Below are 18,165 nucleotides of genomic sequence, written 5' to 3' on the forward strand. Positions count from 1 at the left end.
CCACCTCCTCCATGAAACCTTTCCCAATTTTCCTTCAGCGAGAAGGAATCTCTCTTCTCTGAGCTCCTATTTACATACAAACTCCTATTTTCATACACATTCCTGCCTTGACTTAGTTCTTTACGTAGAATCTCCTCGGCTGAATCTGGAGCCCTGGGAGGAGTAGAGTAAGCATGTCATCCAGTCTGTATTTGCACCCAGCAGCAGGTACGGTATGAATGTCTGCCTCACCCACAGTAGGTGCTCAGACAAGTGCCTGTTGCCCGCGGACGCAGAGCTTCCCGTTTGCATCACTCATTTTTAGGCGCCTAACAGAGCGGACCGAACACGGTTAGGTCACACAGCCAGAGGGGTCTGCCCACTCCAGCCAGTGGCCAGGGTGCTCCTACCCTCCTCTCCTACCTAGTTCCAAACGGGTTGTGTGTGTGAAGGAAGTTGGGGCCGGGTAGCCCCGCTGGCTCCTCCTCCGCGTCCACCCAGCGGATCTCCGAGTCCCAGAAGGCCTCCCTCCAGTCCGAGGACCTCAAGAAACTTGAGTCGGCGGAAAGGGAGCTATAAGGGCCTCTACCACGGATGCGTCTCCCACTCGCGTTTAGTTCAATTAATTTATTTATATTTTTTGGAAGGAGGGGGCGTTCAATGAAGGGGAAGAGGCGGGGCGAAGGGCGGAGGCGGGCCCAGAGTGACTGACGTGAGCGCCGGGGAGCCAATAGCCCGTGGGGGGCGTTCCCCCCCATTCAGGACTCCTCGCCTGGCTCGGAAGGTATGTTAAACAGCTGCTTTTAATTTGGTCCCCCCAATCTCCGGCGTTTGGGGGGTTAGTCCGCCGGCCGCTCGGTCTGGCCGGCCCGACGTGGTGTGGGCCCCGTGGGCCCTGGGACCGAGCTGAGGGGAGGCTCGGAGTTCCGCGGCCGAGGTAGGCGAGGGACAGGCCAGGAAGGAGAGCTCTTGGCGCCGCCCGCTCGCCAGTGTGTGTGTTTCCCAGCCGGGCCGGAGCCGTGGGGAGGGGGTGGGCCCGGCCTGGGGTCGTCCCTGCGCCGGCCGTGTTGCCTAGTTTATCTCACCGAGCAGTCCGTTTCGGTAGGTTTTGGCGGCGGACTGGAGAAGGGGCGGGCAGGAGACCCCCAGTTCCTGTTGTGCCGTTTTTTAAAAAAGAAAAATATTAGAAAGAAAAGGGAGATTCCGCACACCGACTAGAACCGGGCCAGAGCTGCGGCGTGCGGGCTCGGCAGGGGGCGGCGGCTCGAGCATGGTCGGCGGGGCCCACTAAGCTCGCGGAGCCCGGAGTTGCTCGAGAGCTGGAGTTAGCGAGCGAGCCGGGGCCCGCGGCTTTCCTGGCTACCCACGCTGGACAAGGGCGGCAGCCGCCTCGAGGGTTTTGTTTCTGCCTGCAAACTTGGAGGGGGCGGTGGGCGCGCTCCGGAGAGGCGCGGGCACTGTGGGCCCGCGGTTGTTATGGACTCTGGGGGCGGGGGCAACACTGGACTTGCGGGAGGGGCGGCCGGGGGCGGGAGAGGCCACCGGAAAGATCCCCTGCGCCTCGCCGCTAGCCCCGCGAGCTGCCGGGTTTCCAAACTCCCTGGCCTTGGCGGTCGAGTCAGCATTTGGTGCCGGCACCCGGCAGACCACGAGCCGGCAACGAGCTCGCACCGGTGGTACGGAAAACCCCCAGAAACTCGGCGGCTTCGCCCCGCGGTCCCGGCTGATCCCCTTGCAAACATGGAGCTGCCTGCTTCCCCGCCCACCCCAAGGCGGCGGCGGCGACTGCTGCTCTCTTCCCCTCCCCCGGCCGTGCCGCCGCCGGGCTCCCCCTTCCTGCGAGATGCCGCTGCGGACCGCTCGGCGCGGATGGGGCGGGGGCGAGGGCGCGGGCGTGTGCGCGCCCACGAGGGGGTGGCCTGAAAGGGGCAGTGAAGGTCGGAAACTGGGAAAACAGTCTCCACGCTCGGAATCGGGAAAAGGAAATGCATCAGCGGGCGGGGAGGGGCGCGGGGGGCGCGCCTGTCAGCCGGGATGGCGGGCGGGTAGGCGGGGCGCCGGCGGGAACCGTCCCGGCCGGGCGGGGCGACGCCGGGAGAGGCGGCGCAGGGGCCCAGTCCACCGAGCGCCGGGCGGCCCCTGCCTGCACTCCTCGGCCCAGACTGTTTACTATCTACTCCGCTGGTGGCTTGTGCAACCCGCCTGGAGGGGAGCTGAGGGGCGGGCCCGTTTCCTCTCTCCCACCCACCTCGGGCTCGCCCGGAGGCCCCGCCTTCTCTTGTCTTCCACTGGCTGGACGAGACTCCCTTTTTTTCCCCTTCTCGGATGTGGATTGGATGACATTCTCCCGAGCTCCGCCTATCGGGAGGCCGGGCTGGAGTTTAAGTTGCTAGGATTTTTTTTCCGCGGAGGGAGGAGGGATGGTTCTTGCGGCTGACGCGAGGCGCAAGGTCCCGCCCCCGCCTCGGATTGGTGGGACGGGTAGCCCGGCCTCCTCCGGCGGAGAGAGCTCGGAGGGGGAAGTCCAGCCTTGTTCCCCGCCTCCCTCCTTCGCTCTTGAGCGCGCTCCGCACATGTGTGAGGCCCGCCTAGCTCCTTCGAACTGCCCTCCCGCCCGGAAGTCCTAGGCTCGGCGCCCTTGGCGAGGGGGGCGGGGAGAGCCGAGAAGCCACACAAAGGTTCCACCGAGGCTGGAGACCTGGTAGCCTTCGGGGTGAAGCCAGGGGATTACAGTGCGGAGTGGATTTCGGGAGCGAAGCTTCGTAGGTTCTGCAGGGTTTGAGATCTGCCCTTCGGGACCGGGGCCAAGTACTCAAGTTCTAACCCTGTCGCTTGGCTATTTCCGCGCCCTTTGACTTCCCTGAGCTTAAGCTCGAGAACTCTGCAGACGCTGGAAGTGTTTGTTCTTCCCTAGGCATGGTAGCAGCTGTCCTTAGTTGGCTGTATCCGAGACTCTGACAACCTAGTACCCTGACCTCGGGCCCTTAGGCGAGATCCAGCGCAGATGGTACCCTGTGTTCACGGGAAGTCGTGGGCAGCCTAATGCTGGCTTGGGTTCTGAGTAGTTCTTGATACCATGGTGGGAATGCCCTGTGCTACTCAGTCTAGTGGTGGAAGGCGGAGCAAAGTTAAAAGTAGCCTTGGGTCAGTTCTGCTGGAGTGCCGCTTCCTCCTAACCTGGGAGCAGCTTGGCCCGGGGGTCGCTTTGTTGGTCTGACTTACTTTTAGACCTCTGTCCTGGGGCAGGGTTTGGCTACTGGCGAGGCTGCTCCCACCTGTCGGCTACCCTTGGAGTTCGCAATTCGCTGCCGTGGTTTCGCGGCTCGAAGCCATCGTTGGAGTGAGGCCCACCTGCTGCCAGAGCTCGTTCCTGGCCGTTTCCGCTGGATTGCAGAGGGAGGACAGAGTTGGACCTAGGAGTGGGTTCCCTGGGCCTGTCCCTTGGGGTCTTAGCTCTCCAGGAGGAGGATTCTACTTCTTCGGGAGAGCGGTAACAACGTAATCCCGTCCCCTCCTGGCGCCGAGAGAGCGCCCCCCAAAGTAAGGTCAGCGTCAGGCCCACGCCCTATTTGGTGAATAAATAAAAGCAAACTAGGAATTGAAAGCATTTTGTCTCACTGTGCGTTCGAGGCACTGTTACCTACACAGAGAGGGCACAGGGACCATTAACACTCCTGGCTAAGGAGAAGGTGAACAGCCGTTATGTCCCCAACTACGGAAGTTTTAATCCTTTCTCTGAGTGTGGCATGTTCCAAAGGTTAATTTATGCTGTGGCCTGTTTTGGTCCTTTTCTCTTCTTTCTCAGTTCTGAGGATGCCTACAGATCCACCCGGGAGATCGTGAGTACCTTGTGCCTCACGCTCCGCCTTCCGGAGGCTTGCCAGGGCGGTGGCTGTTAGGGCCCGCCTCTCTTTTGGTTATCTCCGCCCTCTTAGGACTGCACATTCAGCTCTAGGGAGTGCGCTGGCAACCCTTGGGGTTATGGGTTATTTCTCCGCCTAGGTCTCCAGACCTTAGTTCTGTACTCTACTTGACTGAAAGGAGTTGCCAGCTGCTCCGGATATTTGTGTTTACAAGGACGCAGTGTGTAGAATGTAAACTGCAAAGATAACTGGATAAGGAGGATGAGTTCGCATTCTCATTTTTTTTTGTAAGAGAGTCCGCCGGGGTGGACTGCCTTTCCTTCAAATCCTAGGATGTGGAGTCTCCGCAGATGAGCTCCGCTCCCCCTCCTGTCTCGGGCCCTGGAACTCCGAGCTTCAGTCTCTAGTGTAAACATTCCACAAAAGGACTGCTAAGGTTCAGCCTCCTCGCGCAGAGCGGAATTAAGTTTCTTCCTAGACGGGCGCCCTGGCCAATGGAGGGTCCTACCAGTGCCAAGATAGCCAATCCAACTCTTGGGGCGGGGCCTGGCCCGGCAGTGCAGTAGGCGGAGCCTGTTTCACTTACAGACATTTTACCCCACATCGGTTACTTACCTTACTGGGGCGGTGGGAGAGCCAGGGGTAGCCTTCCAATGCGATGACCGGCGGAGGCGGGAGCCAACTTGTTAGGCCTGTGGCTGAGACGCTGCGGGGCGGGTTATGTGGTGTCCTCCAATGAGACAGGAAGAGCTTCCCCGCTTTCTCCAATAGCGTTGTGGCTCGGGGGTGGGCTTCAGCAGTCTGTCTCCAATAGGCGGGGTTGAGTTAGGGACGCTCCCCGCCAATAGGGGCGTGGAGAAGGTGAGCGGCTCCCCCTCCCCTCCCAGTCGAGGGGGAAGGGGCGGGAAGTCATAAGGCAGGGCTCGGTGATTGGCTCAGTCTTTGACGGGCGGGTATTGCGTCCTGTGTTGGAACGAAGCTGAGTCTTCCCCCTGCGGGGCGGGGTCGGGGGAGTGGGCGGGATTTCCCGGGTAACAGAGAAGCGGCCGCGGCGGTAGAGGCGGCGGAGACGGTTTCTCCATCTTCCCCCCTCCCCTTCCCCCCTCGGAGTTTCCCTCCCTCCCTCCCTCCCTCCTTCCCAGTCTGGGCACCGGGGCCTGTGACCGCTTCGTTAGCGGAGAGGTAGCTGGCAGTCCGCTTCGGCGGGCCTGTGCCCCGCGCCGTTCTCAGGGCCTCCCTGCTGAGCTCGCGGCTCACGCCGAGAGGGACACGCAGTGACGAGCGGCCGAAGCAGCTTTGCGGTGAGAGCACGCTGGGCCGGGGGCCGGGCGGGAGCCTAGTGGCGGGTAACGCCGGACTCGAGGGTGTGTATTTTTAGGGGGGGCTGACCTCCTCGGCTTCCCGTAGAGCAGACGGGCGGGAGGTGTGTGGCTGTGTGAGGGGGGTGGGGGGCGGAGCAGGGTAGCTCTCCTCGCGGGAGGGGGAGGAGAGCGTAGTCCCGGTGCGCGCGGAGGGGGGCGGGCTCTCGCGCCGCCGCTCAGAGGCGGGGCCGGCGCGCGCGTGCGATTGTGGAGAAAGGGGCGGGGCCGGCTTCTCGCTGAGTGCGGTTTGCGGCCGACCACCCCCTCTCCTCCTCCTGGGGTGGGCGGGGCCTCGGGCTGGCGGCCGCGCTCTTGCCTGCTGGGGTCGGGGACGGGTAGGGGGGTCTCCCGCGTGTAGATTCAGGGCGCGGCAGGGAGGGGGCGTGAAGTCTGAGTTTCTCCGCCTTCTCGGGATCCGGTTGGCCGGAGGGGCCGTACTGATCCGTGATGCCACTCCCCTTGGCCGTCCCCCGCCTCGCACCCCGGCCCTGGGTTTCCGCCTCCTTGGCAATGAGGCGGTGCTAGGGAAAGCCCGCTGTCGGGTCTGGCTGGGAGTCTCGCCGCCTAGGTCTGCCCCGCCTTATGTCTCCGTGGGGAGGGAGGGGCTCCCGCCGACTGAGAGCTGCGGAGGTGTCAGGACTTACTCTTGTGGCTCGGTCATGCCTTCTGCCTGGGGCACAAGGGCCCTGTGCCGGAGCTGCTTTCTCTGTTTGCTCCATGCAGCGTGTCTGGCACGGTGCAGCTGGGAGAGTGGGAGCATGGTCACCCCCACCACCCTCCTGGTTGTATCTATTGGGGCGAAGTGCCTAAGGTCCTCTTGTAGGAGCGTGTGTGGCTGGTGCTGGAACCCTGTTTCCGCGGTGGTGATGGTCGGGGAGGGGCAGGGAGTCATCAGAGACTAGAAATGTGGCGGAGAGAAAACCTTTCTGGGGTTCCCTTGATGTTCAGTTACCGTGGCTGTATGGGGCGGGGCTTCCTTTGAGCCAATGGGTGGTGGGTAGTAGACTTGGCGTCTGTTTCGGTGCGTTAGGACTTTAACCGAGTTAGCCTTGAAAAGGCAGTGGAAGCTCCTCCTCTTTACAAGGCTGAGATTTATAACAGGAAAGTTGGGATTTACATTTTAATCTCAAAACTGGTCTGTTTATAAAATAGGGTTTTTTTTTTTTTAAGAAAAATTCAGACTTTGAATAAAATATTCTGATATCTCTGACGCTTGTAGTTTTGAATGCTTTCATTGTGCAGATGGTTCTACTATATAAACTTAGTTTCCCGGCCGGGTGCGGTGGCTCATGTCTGTAATCCCAGCACTTTGGAAGGCTGAGGCGGGCCGATCGCTTGAGGTCAGGAGTTCGAGACCAGCCAGGCTTACATGGCGAAACCCCATTTCTACTAAAAATACAAAAATTAGCTGGGCATGGTGGCAAGAGTCTGTAATCCCAGCTACTGGGGAGGCTGAGGCAGGAGAAATCACTTGAACCCTGGAGGCGAGGTTGCAGTGAGCCGAGATCAGGCCGTTGCACTGTAGCCTGGGCGACAGGAGCGAAATTCCGTCTCAACAAACAAAAAAAATTTGGTTTCCCAAAGAATTTGCTATTTAGGTAACTATAGGTGAGAAGTCTTTTCTTTCTGGTTTTATGTAATTATGTTCGATCATCTAGACCACTTTCTATTTATAGTATACATAGTACAGTGTTCTTGCCCTTTATATTTCAGAGTAGGGTGAAGTTGTGGATCAGGGTAGCCTTCTGTATGTGACTTCTGTAGCGTTGCTTTCCAGCCTGCCTTGGAGAGTTGCCTTAGGACATTTCAAATCTAACCTATAGCAGAACCACATTAGATGAGGTTTTTGCTTTCACTTGATACATTATCTTTTCCTATTGAGAGAAATTATTTCAATATTTTTCACATTTTTCATGAGAAAAATAAACATGGAACCAATGTTTATTTATGCAGTAATGTCTAAATGAGCCTCTGGTTAATTATCTGAAGTGAAATTCTAGATTTGTGCTTTGGTTAGTAGGGCCTGAGTGGTGCCCTGTGCCGTGTTTATGTGAAAAGGGTAGGTTCTATCTTGTCTGCCAAGGAAGTTGCAAAAGCAACAGCATTTTAGTTTAGCTAATGATGGCTGTAATAGAATTGATGGGGAGACAAAAAATCCAGGTGTTTTTTTCCTGATGCCATAAACAGATAGTGGAAAACTATTGACCACTGAGGAAAATTTGGTCTACATATAGTAGTTCCCATGATGTGCAGTGCTGTATACTGGGGAACACAGAAGAGTCTTTAAGGATTCAAGTAAGAACTTGGTTTTGCTGTATTAGGAGCGGTTTCATAAATGCTTCATAATCTCCAGATAATTATTTTATATACTATAATGTTGCTCAGAGATAAATAGCTTAGAAAGATCGGCACTTCGTAATTAAGAGGGTTTTAATAATTTACATACAGAGAAAGACTTTTTTTCTTTTTTAAGGAAGGAGGTGTGTAGTAATTTGACAAGATTCCTGGCAAAGTATAATTCTTTTTACATCTTCAGTGTAAGCAGACAAGACACTGGAGAGCTGTGCATGGCAGATGTTAGTACCCAGGAATTTTAATTGGAATTAAAAGGTTATGTCCATGGCATTCAGTAGTTCAGCATAGTGCTTTTCAAGGCTTTCTCACTTTTCTGGGTAATTCCACCAGCCAAGAGTTTGTTAAGCTTTACTTTCTGTAGGCCTTTAAAAAAAAATACGTGGTATATGCTTTTTCAAAATACACCTTCCTTGCCCCTTGAATAATAAAAGATGATATTTATTGAGCACTTACTGTGTCACAGATACTGTGTTAGGCACTAGACTTTTTTTTTTTTTTTGAGACGGAGTCTTGCTCTGTCACCTAGGCTGGAGTGCTGGAGTGCTGGAGTGCAGTGGTGCAATCTCAGCTCACTGCAACTTCCGCCGCCCGAGTTCAAGTGATTCTCCGGCCTCGGCCTCCACGAAGAAGAAGCTGGGGCACCACCACTCCCGGCTAATTTTTGTATTTTTAGTAGAGAAGGGTTTTACCATGTTGGTCAGGCTGGTCTCGAACTCCTGACCTCATGATCCGCCCACCTCGGCTTCCCAAAGTACTGGGATTACAGGCATGATCTACTGCACCCAGCCACATAGTGTCTTTTCTTCGCATAATGTCTTTTTTTTTTTTTGAGACGAAGTCTCACTCTGTCATCAGGCTGGAGTGCAGTGGCATGATCACAACTCACTGCAGTGTTGACCTTCTGGACTTAAGCGACCCTCCTACCTTAGCCTCCCAGGTAGCTGGGATTACAGGTGTGTGCCACCACACACCCGGCTAATTTTTAAAATATTTTTATAGAGATGAAGTCCTCCTATGTTGCCCAGGCTGGTCTCGAACTCTTGGGCTCAAGAGATCCTCCTGCCTCAGCCTCTCAGAGTGCTAGGATTGCAGACGTGAGCCACTGTGCCTGGTCATTGGTGGCAATTTCTAACTGATGTATTTCTTATTTGCCCCTTTTGCTTTTGTTTTCCCTACCCCCTTTTTGTCTTGTGTGCTTGTATGGTACCCATGTTTTTCAGCATGACAGTAGACCCTTCATGAGTCTTCTTGGTGTCCTCCAGGGCTAGGCTTGCTGATATATGGGCTATTGGAGGATATGCAGGTCCACATCCTTTATTTGCAGTTCTGAAATGCAAGAAGTTTTGTTTTTTGGTAAGTCTAGTTCCACAACTAATTTTGGGGCACAACCTGACCTGGGCTGTCCCGCATGATGCAGAAATGCGACTGCTTGATTATGGGGATCTACCCCAGCCCTAGCTGGGAGAGAGAGATGATACAGTATATGTACCATATTGCCTTTCTAAAATCCAAACAATGCTGATGACTCTCTAATGGGGATCTCTCTCTCTACCGTAGACTAATATGTCTAGTGGCCCGCTCAAGGTCTCCACTTGATGTCTCCTCTTGGACAACTAAGAGACATTGTTGACTCTTCTCTGTCTTTTTCATATGTGGTCCATCAGTAAATTTTATTTGCTCTATATTCAAAATACTATCCAGAATTAGACCACTTAGGATCTGCATCTCCATTGCCCTAGTCAGCGCCTGTGCATCTCTAGCTTGGATTCTATTCTCCTTGTTTTGTTACTGCGACTCTTAAATCTCTTCTCAACATAGCAACCCAAGTGATTCTTTTGAAACCTGTCATACCTTGTCACTTCTCTGCTTAAAACCATCCAGTGGCTTTCCATTTCAGTCTGAGTATTAAACCTGAGTCCTTATTAAGATATGTCTGTAATGGGCCAGGGCCTGGTGGTTCATGCCTGTAAACCCAGCACTTTGGGAGGCCCAGGTGGGCGGATCAAGAGGTCAGGAGAGCGAGACCATCCTGGCTAACATGGTCTCTACTAAAAAAATACAAAAAAGTTATCTGGGCATGGTGGCATACATGCCTGTAGTCCCAGCTACTCAGCAGGTTGAGGCAGGAGAATGATGTGAACCCGGGAGGTGGAGCTTGCACTGAGCCGAGATCACGTCATTGCACTGCAGCCTGGGCGACAGAGCGAGACTCCATCTCAAAAGAAAAAAAAAAGAAAAGATATGTCTGTAATTCCGGCATTTTGGGAGCTGAAGTGGGAGGATCATTTGAGGCCAGGAATTTGAGACCAGCTTGGGCATTGTAACAAGACCCTGTTTCTATAAAAAAAAATTAAAAATTAGCCAGGCATGCTGGTATGTGCCTGTAGTCCCAGTTACTTGGGAGGCTGAGGCAGGAGGATGGAGCTCAGGAGTTTTAGGCTGCAGTGAACCATGACTGTGCCACTGTACCCCAGCCTTGATGACAAAATGAGACCCTGTCTCGAAAAAGAAAAAAAAGGAAAAAAACACCTGTAAGAACAAATCTGATGTACCCTCTGCCTGCCACCCTCATCCTAGTACCTCTCTGACTACATTTCTGACTAGTCCTTCTTTCATTTTTCTTTTTTTTTTTTTTGAGACGGAGTCTCGCTCTGTCGCCCAGGCCGGAGTGCAGTGGCCGGATCTCAGCTCACTGCAAGCTCCGCCTCCCGGGTTCACGCCATTCTCCGGCCTCAGCCTCCCGAGTAGCTGGGACTACAGGCGCCCGCCATCTCGCCCGGCTATTTTTTGTATTTCTTAGTAGAGACGGGGTTTCACTGTGTTCGCCAGGATGGTCTCGATCTCCTGACCTCGTGATCCGCCCATCTCGGCCTCCCAAAGTGCTGGGATTACAGGCTTGAGCCACCGCGCCCGGCCCCTTCTTTCATTTTTCTTCAGCTACCCAGCCTTCATGCTGTTTTGGAAAATGTCAAGCACATGTGAGCCCTCACAAAGACATGAGGGTCTTTGGGTTTGCTGTCCCCTCTGCCTAGAAGGCTTTCTCCACTGATTTCTGCATGACTAGCTCCCTCACTTCCTTTACTCAAAAGTTACCTTCTCAGTAGGTATTCTCTGGCCATTCTTATCTACAATTTCAAAAACTCTTCCTTGCCTTTTGTTCTTGATACCTGTCACTGCCTAATATTCTAAATATTATACTTTGTCTGTTGTGTCATCTTTCACTAAAGTGTAAGCTTCTTGAGGGAAGGAATTTTTGTTTACCGTTGTATTTCCAACTCCTAAAACACCTGGTGCATAGTAGGTGATCTCAAGGGCTCCGCCCGCCTTGGCCTCCCAAAGTGCCAGAGTGCTGGGATTATCAGCGTGAGCCATGGTGCTCAGCCCCCCAGGCTTAAGTGCAGTGGCACAATCATGGCTGACTTCATCCTCAACCTCCTGGGCTCAGGTGAGCCTCTGACCTCAGCCTTCCAAGTAGCTGGGACTATGGGGGCATGCTAACATTAGCTTGCCCAGCTAATTTTTGTAATTTTTAAAGAGACGAGTTTGCCCATGTTGCCCGAGCTGGTCTCGAAATTCTGGGCTCAAGTAATCTGCCCGTCTTAGTCTCCCCAAGTGCTGGTATTGTAGGTATGACTCACTATGCCCGGCCTCTGGCCTCCTTTTTAATTTAAAAAAAAAAAAAATTTTTTTTTTTTCCTTTTAGAGACAAGGTCTTGTTATGTTAGTCAGGTTGGACTTAAACTCCTGGGCTCAAGTGATCTACGCACCTAAGCCTCCCCAAAACATCAGACTATATGGATGTGCCACCATACCCTGCTTATAATGCTTTGTTATTTTTTATTTTATTTTTATTTTTTTAATTTTTTTTTTTGAGAGCAGCAAGTTCTCATCATTTTGTTCAGGCTGGACTTGAACTCCTGGCCTCAAGCAGTCCTCCCACCTACAGTGTCTCTCTGTAATCTTCCCTCTGCTAGGATTATGAGCCTGACCCTCCCCTACTATTAATACTTAAATTTTTGTTTTATTTACTTTTCTGTCTTTTATAAATTTTTTTTTCTTTTTTCTTTTTTTTTGAGATGTAGTTTCGCTCTTTTCGCCTAAGCTGGAGTGAAGTGGTGCAATCTTGGATCACTGAAACTTCCACCTCCCAGGTTCATGTGATTCTTCTGCCTTAGCCTCCCGAATAGCTGGGATTACAGGCACCCACCACCACGCCTGGCTAATTTTTTTTATTTTTTTTGAGACAGTGTCTCGCTCTGTTGCCCACGCTGGAGTACAATGGCACGATATCGGCTCACTGCAATCTCCCCTTCCCAGGTTCAAGCAGTTCTCCTGTCTCAGCCTCCTGAGTAGCTGGGATCACAGGTGCCCACCACCATGCCTGGCTAATTTTCTGTATTTTTAGTAGAGACAGGGTTTTACCACATTGGGCAGCCTTGTCTTGAACTCCTGACTTCAGGCGATCCACCCGCCTTGGCCTCCCAAAGTGCTGGGATTCCAGGCATGAGCCACTGCACCTGGCCTTATAGATATTTTGAAAGATTAAATTTCTTATATTAAACAGAGACAGGGTCTCACCATATTGCCCAGGCTGGTCTTCCTGGACTCAAGCAGTCCACCTGCCTTAGACACCCAAAGTGCTGGGATTACAGGTGTTAGCCACCATGCCTGGCCTAATACTTAATTTTTTAAAAAACTTTTTGTTTGGAAATAAGTTCAGACTTCAAAGAGAGTTGCAAAAATAATACAAATAAGGGCCCTATAATCTTCACCTAGATTCCCCAAGTGTTTCTTTTAAAACCACAATACAATGATCAAATCAGAAAATTAACGTTGATAACAATTATTAATACATTTTGAATTGAACTAAATAATTTCCTGTTCACTTTCTACCTATGGTAGTAAGAAATGTCTATGTAACATCAGTGTCATTGAACTCTGTATTGCCCAGATTGGTCTCAAACTCCTGGGCTCAAGCAGTCTGCCCACCTCGGCCTCCCAAAGTGCTGGAATTACAGGCCTGAGCCACCCCACGTGGTCTGGACTCAATTTTAGTTTTGAGTTTTTTTTTTAAAAGCAGTACTGACTACTTGTAAAGATGTATATTTCATGACTTTTATTTATTGGAGGTCTTCAAAACAGCAAAGAGAAAATTTATTTTTATTTTTAATATTTTTTTTAGATGGAGTCTTGCTCTGTCCTCAGGCTGGAGTGCAGTGGCACAATTTCGGGTAACTGCAACCTCCGCCTCCTGGGTTTAAGCGATTCTCCAGCCTCAGCCTCCCAAATAGTTGGGATTACAGGTGTGTACCACCACACTTGGCTAATTTTTGTAATTTTAGTAGAAATGGGGTATCACCATATTGGCCAGGCTGGCCTTGAACTCCTGACCTCCCAAAGTGCTCAGATTACAGGCATGAGTCACCACGCCCAGCCTGAAAATTATTTTTTTTCCAAAGTAATAAACTCACTTTAGCTATTACCACTTGTACATCTAAACAACGTTATGGAGTTTTACTGATCTTATTTTTCCTGTATATTGAAATATTTTGGTATTTCATCATCCTAGGAATTATTTCATCATTACTCATCAATTCCCAAATATGCTAAAAAGGACTAAAATAATATGACAAAGGGAGAATTACAGAATTGCTTAAAAGGATATGCAGTAATGAAATAAATCATTAGTTTTACACGTCCGTTTTTAGAGATGGGGCCTCGCTTTGTTGCCCAGGCCGAAGTGCAGTGGTACGATCATAGCTCACTGCAGCCTCAAGCTTCTGGGCTCAAGTGATCTTCCCACCTAAGCATCCTGGGTAGCTGGGACTATAGGTGTGCACCACAGCCCTTCAATTTTCTTATTGCTTTTCCTAAAACTTAAAGCAACTTTTTTTTTCTCTTTGGATACACGGTCTCACTCTGTCACCCAGGCTGGAGTGCGGTGACGCAATCTCAGTTCACTGCAACCTTCTCCCAGACTCAAGCAATCTTTTCACCTCAGCCCCCCAAGTAACTGGGACTACAGGCGTGTGCCACCACACCTGGCTAATTTTTGTATTTTTTTTGTAGAGAGAAGGTTTTGCCATGTTGTTCAGGCTGGTCTTGAACCCCTGGGCTCAAACAGTCCACCCACCTTAGCCTCCCAAAGTGCTGGAATTCCAGGTATGAGCCATCATGCCCAGCCTACAGCATCTTTCAAGAAAGTATAAAAGAAGTTGGGAGATACCATCTTAAGCATTATGTAAGATGTTAACATTTGGAGAATCTAGGGGAAGGTAGAGTACATGGTAATTTTTATACTATTTTTCAACTTTTAAGGTTTCATTGGACATATTTAAAAATCCATAGTTTTTCATTTTCCTCCTATAATGGCAAAGAGAAGAAAACTGACCATAGAAGACATTTCGGAGGAACTTGTAGATGAATGCTGTGTGACAGTAGTACTCTATACTGTTAGGATGATGGTAAAGTTATATAAACCAAGTTGTAAAATACGAGTCTTCAGCCAGGCATGGTGGCATGCACCTATATTCCCAGCATCTTGGGAGGCTGGGACAGGAGGATCACTTGAGTCCAGTACTTCAAAACCAGGCTGGGCAACATAGCAGGATCCTGTTTCCACCCATATACATATGTGACTGTACCCTAGATGAGTTTAGAATATGATTATAATTATTTTTTTTTTTTTTGAGACGGAGTTTTGCTCTTGTTGCCCAGGCCGGAGTGCCATAGCACAATCTCGGCTCACTGCAACTTCTGCCTCCTGGGTTCAAGGGATTCTCCTGCCTTAGCCTCCTGAGTGGCTGGGATTACAGGCATGCACCACCATGCCTGGCTAATTTTTGGTATTTTTAGTAGAAGATGGGGTTTCCCCATGTTGGTCAGGCTGGTCTCAAACTCCCAACCTCAGGATCTACTTGCCTTAGCCTCCCAAAGTGCTGGGATTACAGTTGTGAGCCACCATGCCCGATGGTGATTTTTTTAATTTTTATTTTTTATTTTTTTAAAGAGGGGATCTGTCTCACTATGTTGCCCAGGCTGGATTTAAATTCATGAGCTCAAGCTGTTCTCCTGCTTCATTACCCCCAGATAACTGGAACTACAGGCACCCAGCTAGAATGTGATTTTCTTTTTATAAGAATCAGAACTGGGCTGGGTGCAGTGGCATATGCCTGCAATCCCAACTTCTTGGGAGGCTGAGGTGGGAGGATCACTTGAGCCCAGAAGTTTGAGACCAGCCTGGGCAACATAGTGAGATTCTATTTTTAAGAAATGAAAAAAAAAAAAAAAAACCACTGCACTTTGCCAAAAAGATGTATGATAGTATTCTTTCATCTTTCAGGATATTTGTACACCAAAAACTTAGTTGATGCAGTTTGTAAATGGACATGTGCCAAAGTTATGTATATGTATGTAGATGGTTAGAATGAAAAAGTATGTAAAAATGAAAAAAAAAAAATTGGTTTTTTTTTTTTTTTTTTTTTTTGAGACACAGTCTCACTCTTTTTGCCCAGGCTAGAGTGCAGTGGCTCGATCTTGGCTTACTTGCAACCTCTGCCTCCCAGGTTCAAGTGATTCTCCTGCCTCAGCCTCCCGAGTAGCCGGGACTACAGGTGCATGCCACCGTGCCTGGCTAATTTTTTGTATTTTTGGTAGAGATGGGGTTTCACTATTTTAGCCAGGATGGTCTCTGTCTCCTGACCTCGTGATCCACCCACCTTAGCCTCTGAGAGTGCTGGGATTAGAGGTATGAGCCACTGCGCCCAGCCTGGATTGTTCATTCTGATTGTCATTTATTAGTCTAAAAATGAGAATGCTTACGATTATGGAGCAAAGAAGATGACTGTTCTCTCCGACAAAATTATGAAGTGAGTTTTCAAAGTATTTCATTTGATGACGCGTAGGCAGAAAGGGAAAAAAAGACCCAGAGGTGATAAGCTAGAACCTTACTAGAGCTGTACCTGAAACCTGGAATCAAAATTTGCAAAATGGAAGCCAAGCGTAGTGGTGTGTACCTGTTTACAGAGTGGAAGCCAAGTGTAGTGGTGTGTACCAGCTACTCGGGAGGCTGAGGCAGGAGGATCGCTTGTGGCCAAGAGTTCAAGACCGGCCTGTGCAATGTAGGGAGACTCTGTCTCTAAAAAAAAATTTTTTTTAAATTAGCCACTCTGTAGTCCCAGCTACTCAGGAAGCTGAGGTGGGAGGATTGTTTGAGCCCAGCAGTCTGTAATGAGCTATGATCATGCCACTGTACTCCAGCCTGGCAATGGAGCAAGACACTGTTTTTTGTTTGTTTGGTTTTTGTTTTTGAGACGGAGTCTGGCTCTGTTGCTCACGCTGCAGTGTAGTGGCAAGATCTCGGTCAACCTCCACCTTCCAAGTTCAAGCAATTCTACTGCCTCAGCTTCCTGAGTAGCTGGGATTATAGGCGCACGTCACCATGCCCGGCTAATTTTTTTGTTTTTTTAGTAAAGATGGTGTTTCATCATGTTGGCTAGGCTGGTCTTGAGCTCCTCACCTCACGTGATCCACCCGAGTTGGCCTCCCAAAGTACTGGGATTACAGGCGTGAGCCACTGTGCCCGGCTGACCCTGTTTCTTTTTCTTTTTTCTTTTTTCTTTTTTCTTTTTGTGAGACAGAGTCTTTGCTCTGTCACCCAGGCTGGAGTGCAGTGTTGCGATCTCAGATCACTGCAAGCTCTGCCTCCCAGGTTCACGCCATTCTCCTGCCTCAGCCTCCCGAGTAGCTGGGACTGCAGGCGCCTGCCACCATGCCTGGCTAATTTTTTGTATTTTTAGTAGAGACAGGGTTTCACCGTGTTAGCCAGGATGGTCTCAATCTCCTGACATTGTGATTCACCCGCCTCGGCCTTCCAAAGTGCTGGGATTATAGGCATGAGCCACCGTGCCCGACCCCCTGTTTCTTAAAAGAAAGAAAAAATGTATAGAATGGCTATGTTCCAGGTTCTTGCATGACATTTGATGAGTAGTTGGTTGCATTTTAAAGGATGTTGCACATTTTGGATATTTATATCCCCCAGTGCCCAGGAAAGTACGGAATAAAAATTTAGATTTGCTACTTAAGGCTGGGCACGATGGCTCACGCCTGTAATCCCAGCACTTTGGGAGGCTGAAGCGGGCAGATCACTTGAGGTCAGGAGTTTGAGACCAGCCTGGCCAACATGGCAAAACCCTATCTCTACTAAAAATACAAAAATTAACCAAGTGTGGTGGCACGCACCTGTAATTTCAGCTACTTGGGAGGCTGAGGCATGGGAATTGCTTGAACCTGGGAGGCAGAGGTTGCAGTGAATTGAGATTGCACCACTGCACTCCAGCCTGGGTGACAGAGTGAGACTCTATCTCAAAAAAAAAAAAAAAAGGAAATTGCTACTTACATTCTTATTAAAATAGTAAGTAATAATAATATTTTTATTTTTTATTTTTATTTTTGAGAGGGAGTCTTGCTCTGTTGCCCAGGCTGGAGTGCAATGTCGTGACCTTGGCTCACTGCAACCTCTGCCTGCCAGGTTCAAGTGATTCTCCTGCCTCAGCCTCCAAAGTAGCTGGGATTACAGGCGCCCGCTACCACGCCTGGCTAATTTTTGTATTTTTAGTAGAGATGGGGTTTCACCCTGTTGACCAGGCTGGTCTCGAACTCCTGACCTCAGGTGATCCGCCCGCCTCAGCCTCCCAAAGTGCTGGAATTACAGGTGTGAGCCACCACACCTGGCCTTATTTTTTATTTTTATTTTTATAGACTCAATGAACATTATGGTATCAGAACAGCTGTAAAATTTTGAGTCAGAAGAGTTTTACAGATCAAACTTGACAGTAAACCAAGAAAGGGATGAAAGGGGACCAGGCGTAAAAAAAGAGTTCTAAAAAACTCTAGGCCAGAGTGTCTGGCCAATGTGTAATGGTATAATGCAGGTTAAAGGTGTATCATAGTAGCTGGGATTACAGACTCTTGCCACCATGCCCAGCTAATTTTTGTATTTTTAGTAGAAATGGGGTTTCGCCATGTAAGCCTGGCTGGTCTCGAACTCCTGACCTCAAGCGATCGGCCCGCCTCAGCCTTCCAAAGTGCTGGGATTACAGACATGAGCCACCGCACCCGGCCGGGAAACTAAGTTTATATAGTAGAACCATCTGCACAATGAAAGCATTCAAAACTACAAGCGTCAGAGATATCAGAATATTTTATTCAAAGTCTGAATTTTTCTTAAAAAAAAAAAAACCCTATTTTATAAACAGACCAGTTTTGAGATTAAATGTAAATCCCAACTTTCCTGTTATAAATCTCAGCCTTGTCTGGCCGGGCACGGTGGCTCAAGCCTGTAATCCCAGCACTTTGGGAGGCCGAGACGGGTGGATCACGAGGTCAGGAGATCGAGACCATCCTGGCTAACACAGTGAAACCCCGTCTCTACTAAAAATACAAAAACTTAGCCGGGTGTGGCGGCGGGCGCCTGTAGTCCCAGCTACTCGGGAGGCTGAGGCAGGAGAATGGCGTGAACCCGGGAGGCGGAGCTTGCAGTGAGCTGAGATCCGGCCACTGCACTCCAGCCTGGGTGACAGAGCGAGACTCCGTCTCAAAAAAAAAAA

At 50.3% G+C, this 18,165-nt stretch overlaps 1 protein-coding gene across 4 annotated transcripts in view; it reads left to right on the forward strand.

Moving 5' to 3' along the window:
* The first annotated feature begins 767 nt into the window (after window positions 1–767).
* Window positions 768–18,165, forward strand: part of SIN3A (SIN3 transcription regulator family member A) — an 87,832-nt gene continuing 70,434 nt past the window's right edge. For 2 of the 4 annotated variants that reach the window (XM_025390249.1, XM_025390245.1), the window contains exon 1: window positions 4,422–5,143. The gene's annotated coding sequence lies outside the window, so the exon portion shown is untranslated. Of the gene's footprint in view, window positions 917–4,421; window positions 5,207–18,165 lie in introns of those variants that run through there. The other 2 variants (XM_025390247.1, XM_025390246.1) reach the window with 2 other exon arrangements.

This window comes from Theropithecus gelada, chromosome 7a (assembly GCF_003255815.1).
Source record: "Theropithecus gelada isolate Dixy chromosome 7a, Tgel_1.0, whole genome shotgun sequence".
Taxonomy (NCBI): Eukaryota; Metazoa; Chordata; class Mammalia; order Primates; family Cercopithecidae; genus Theropithecus; species Theropithecus gelada.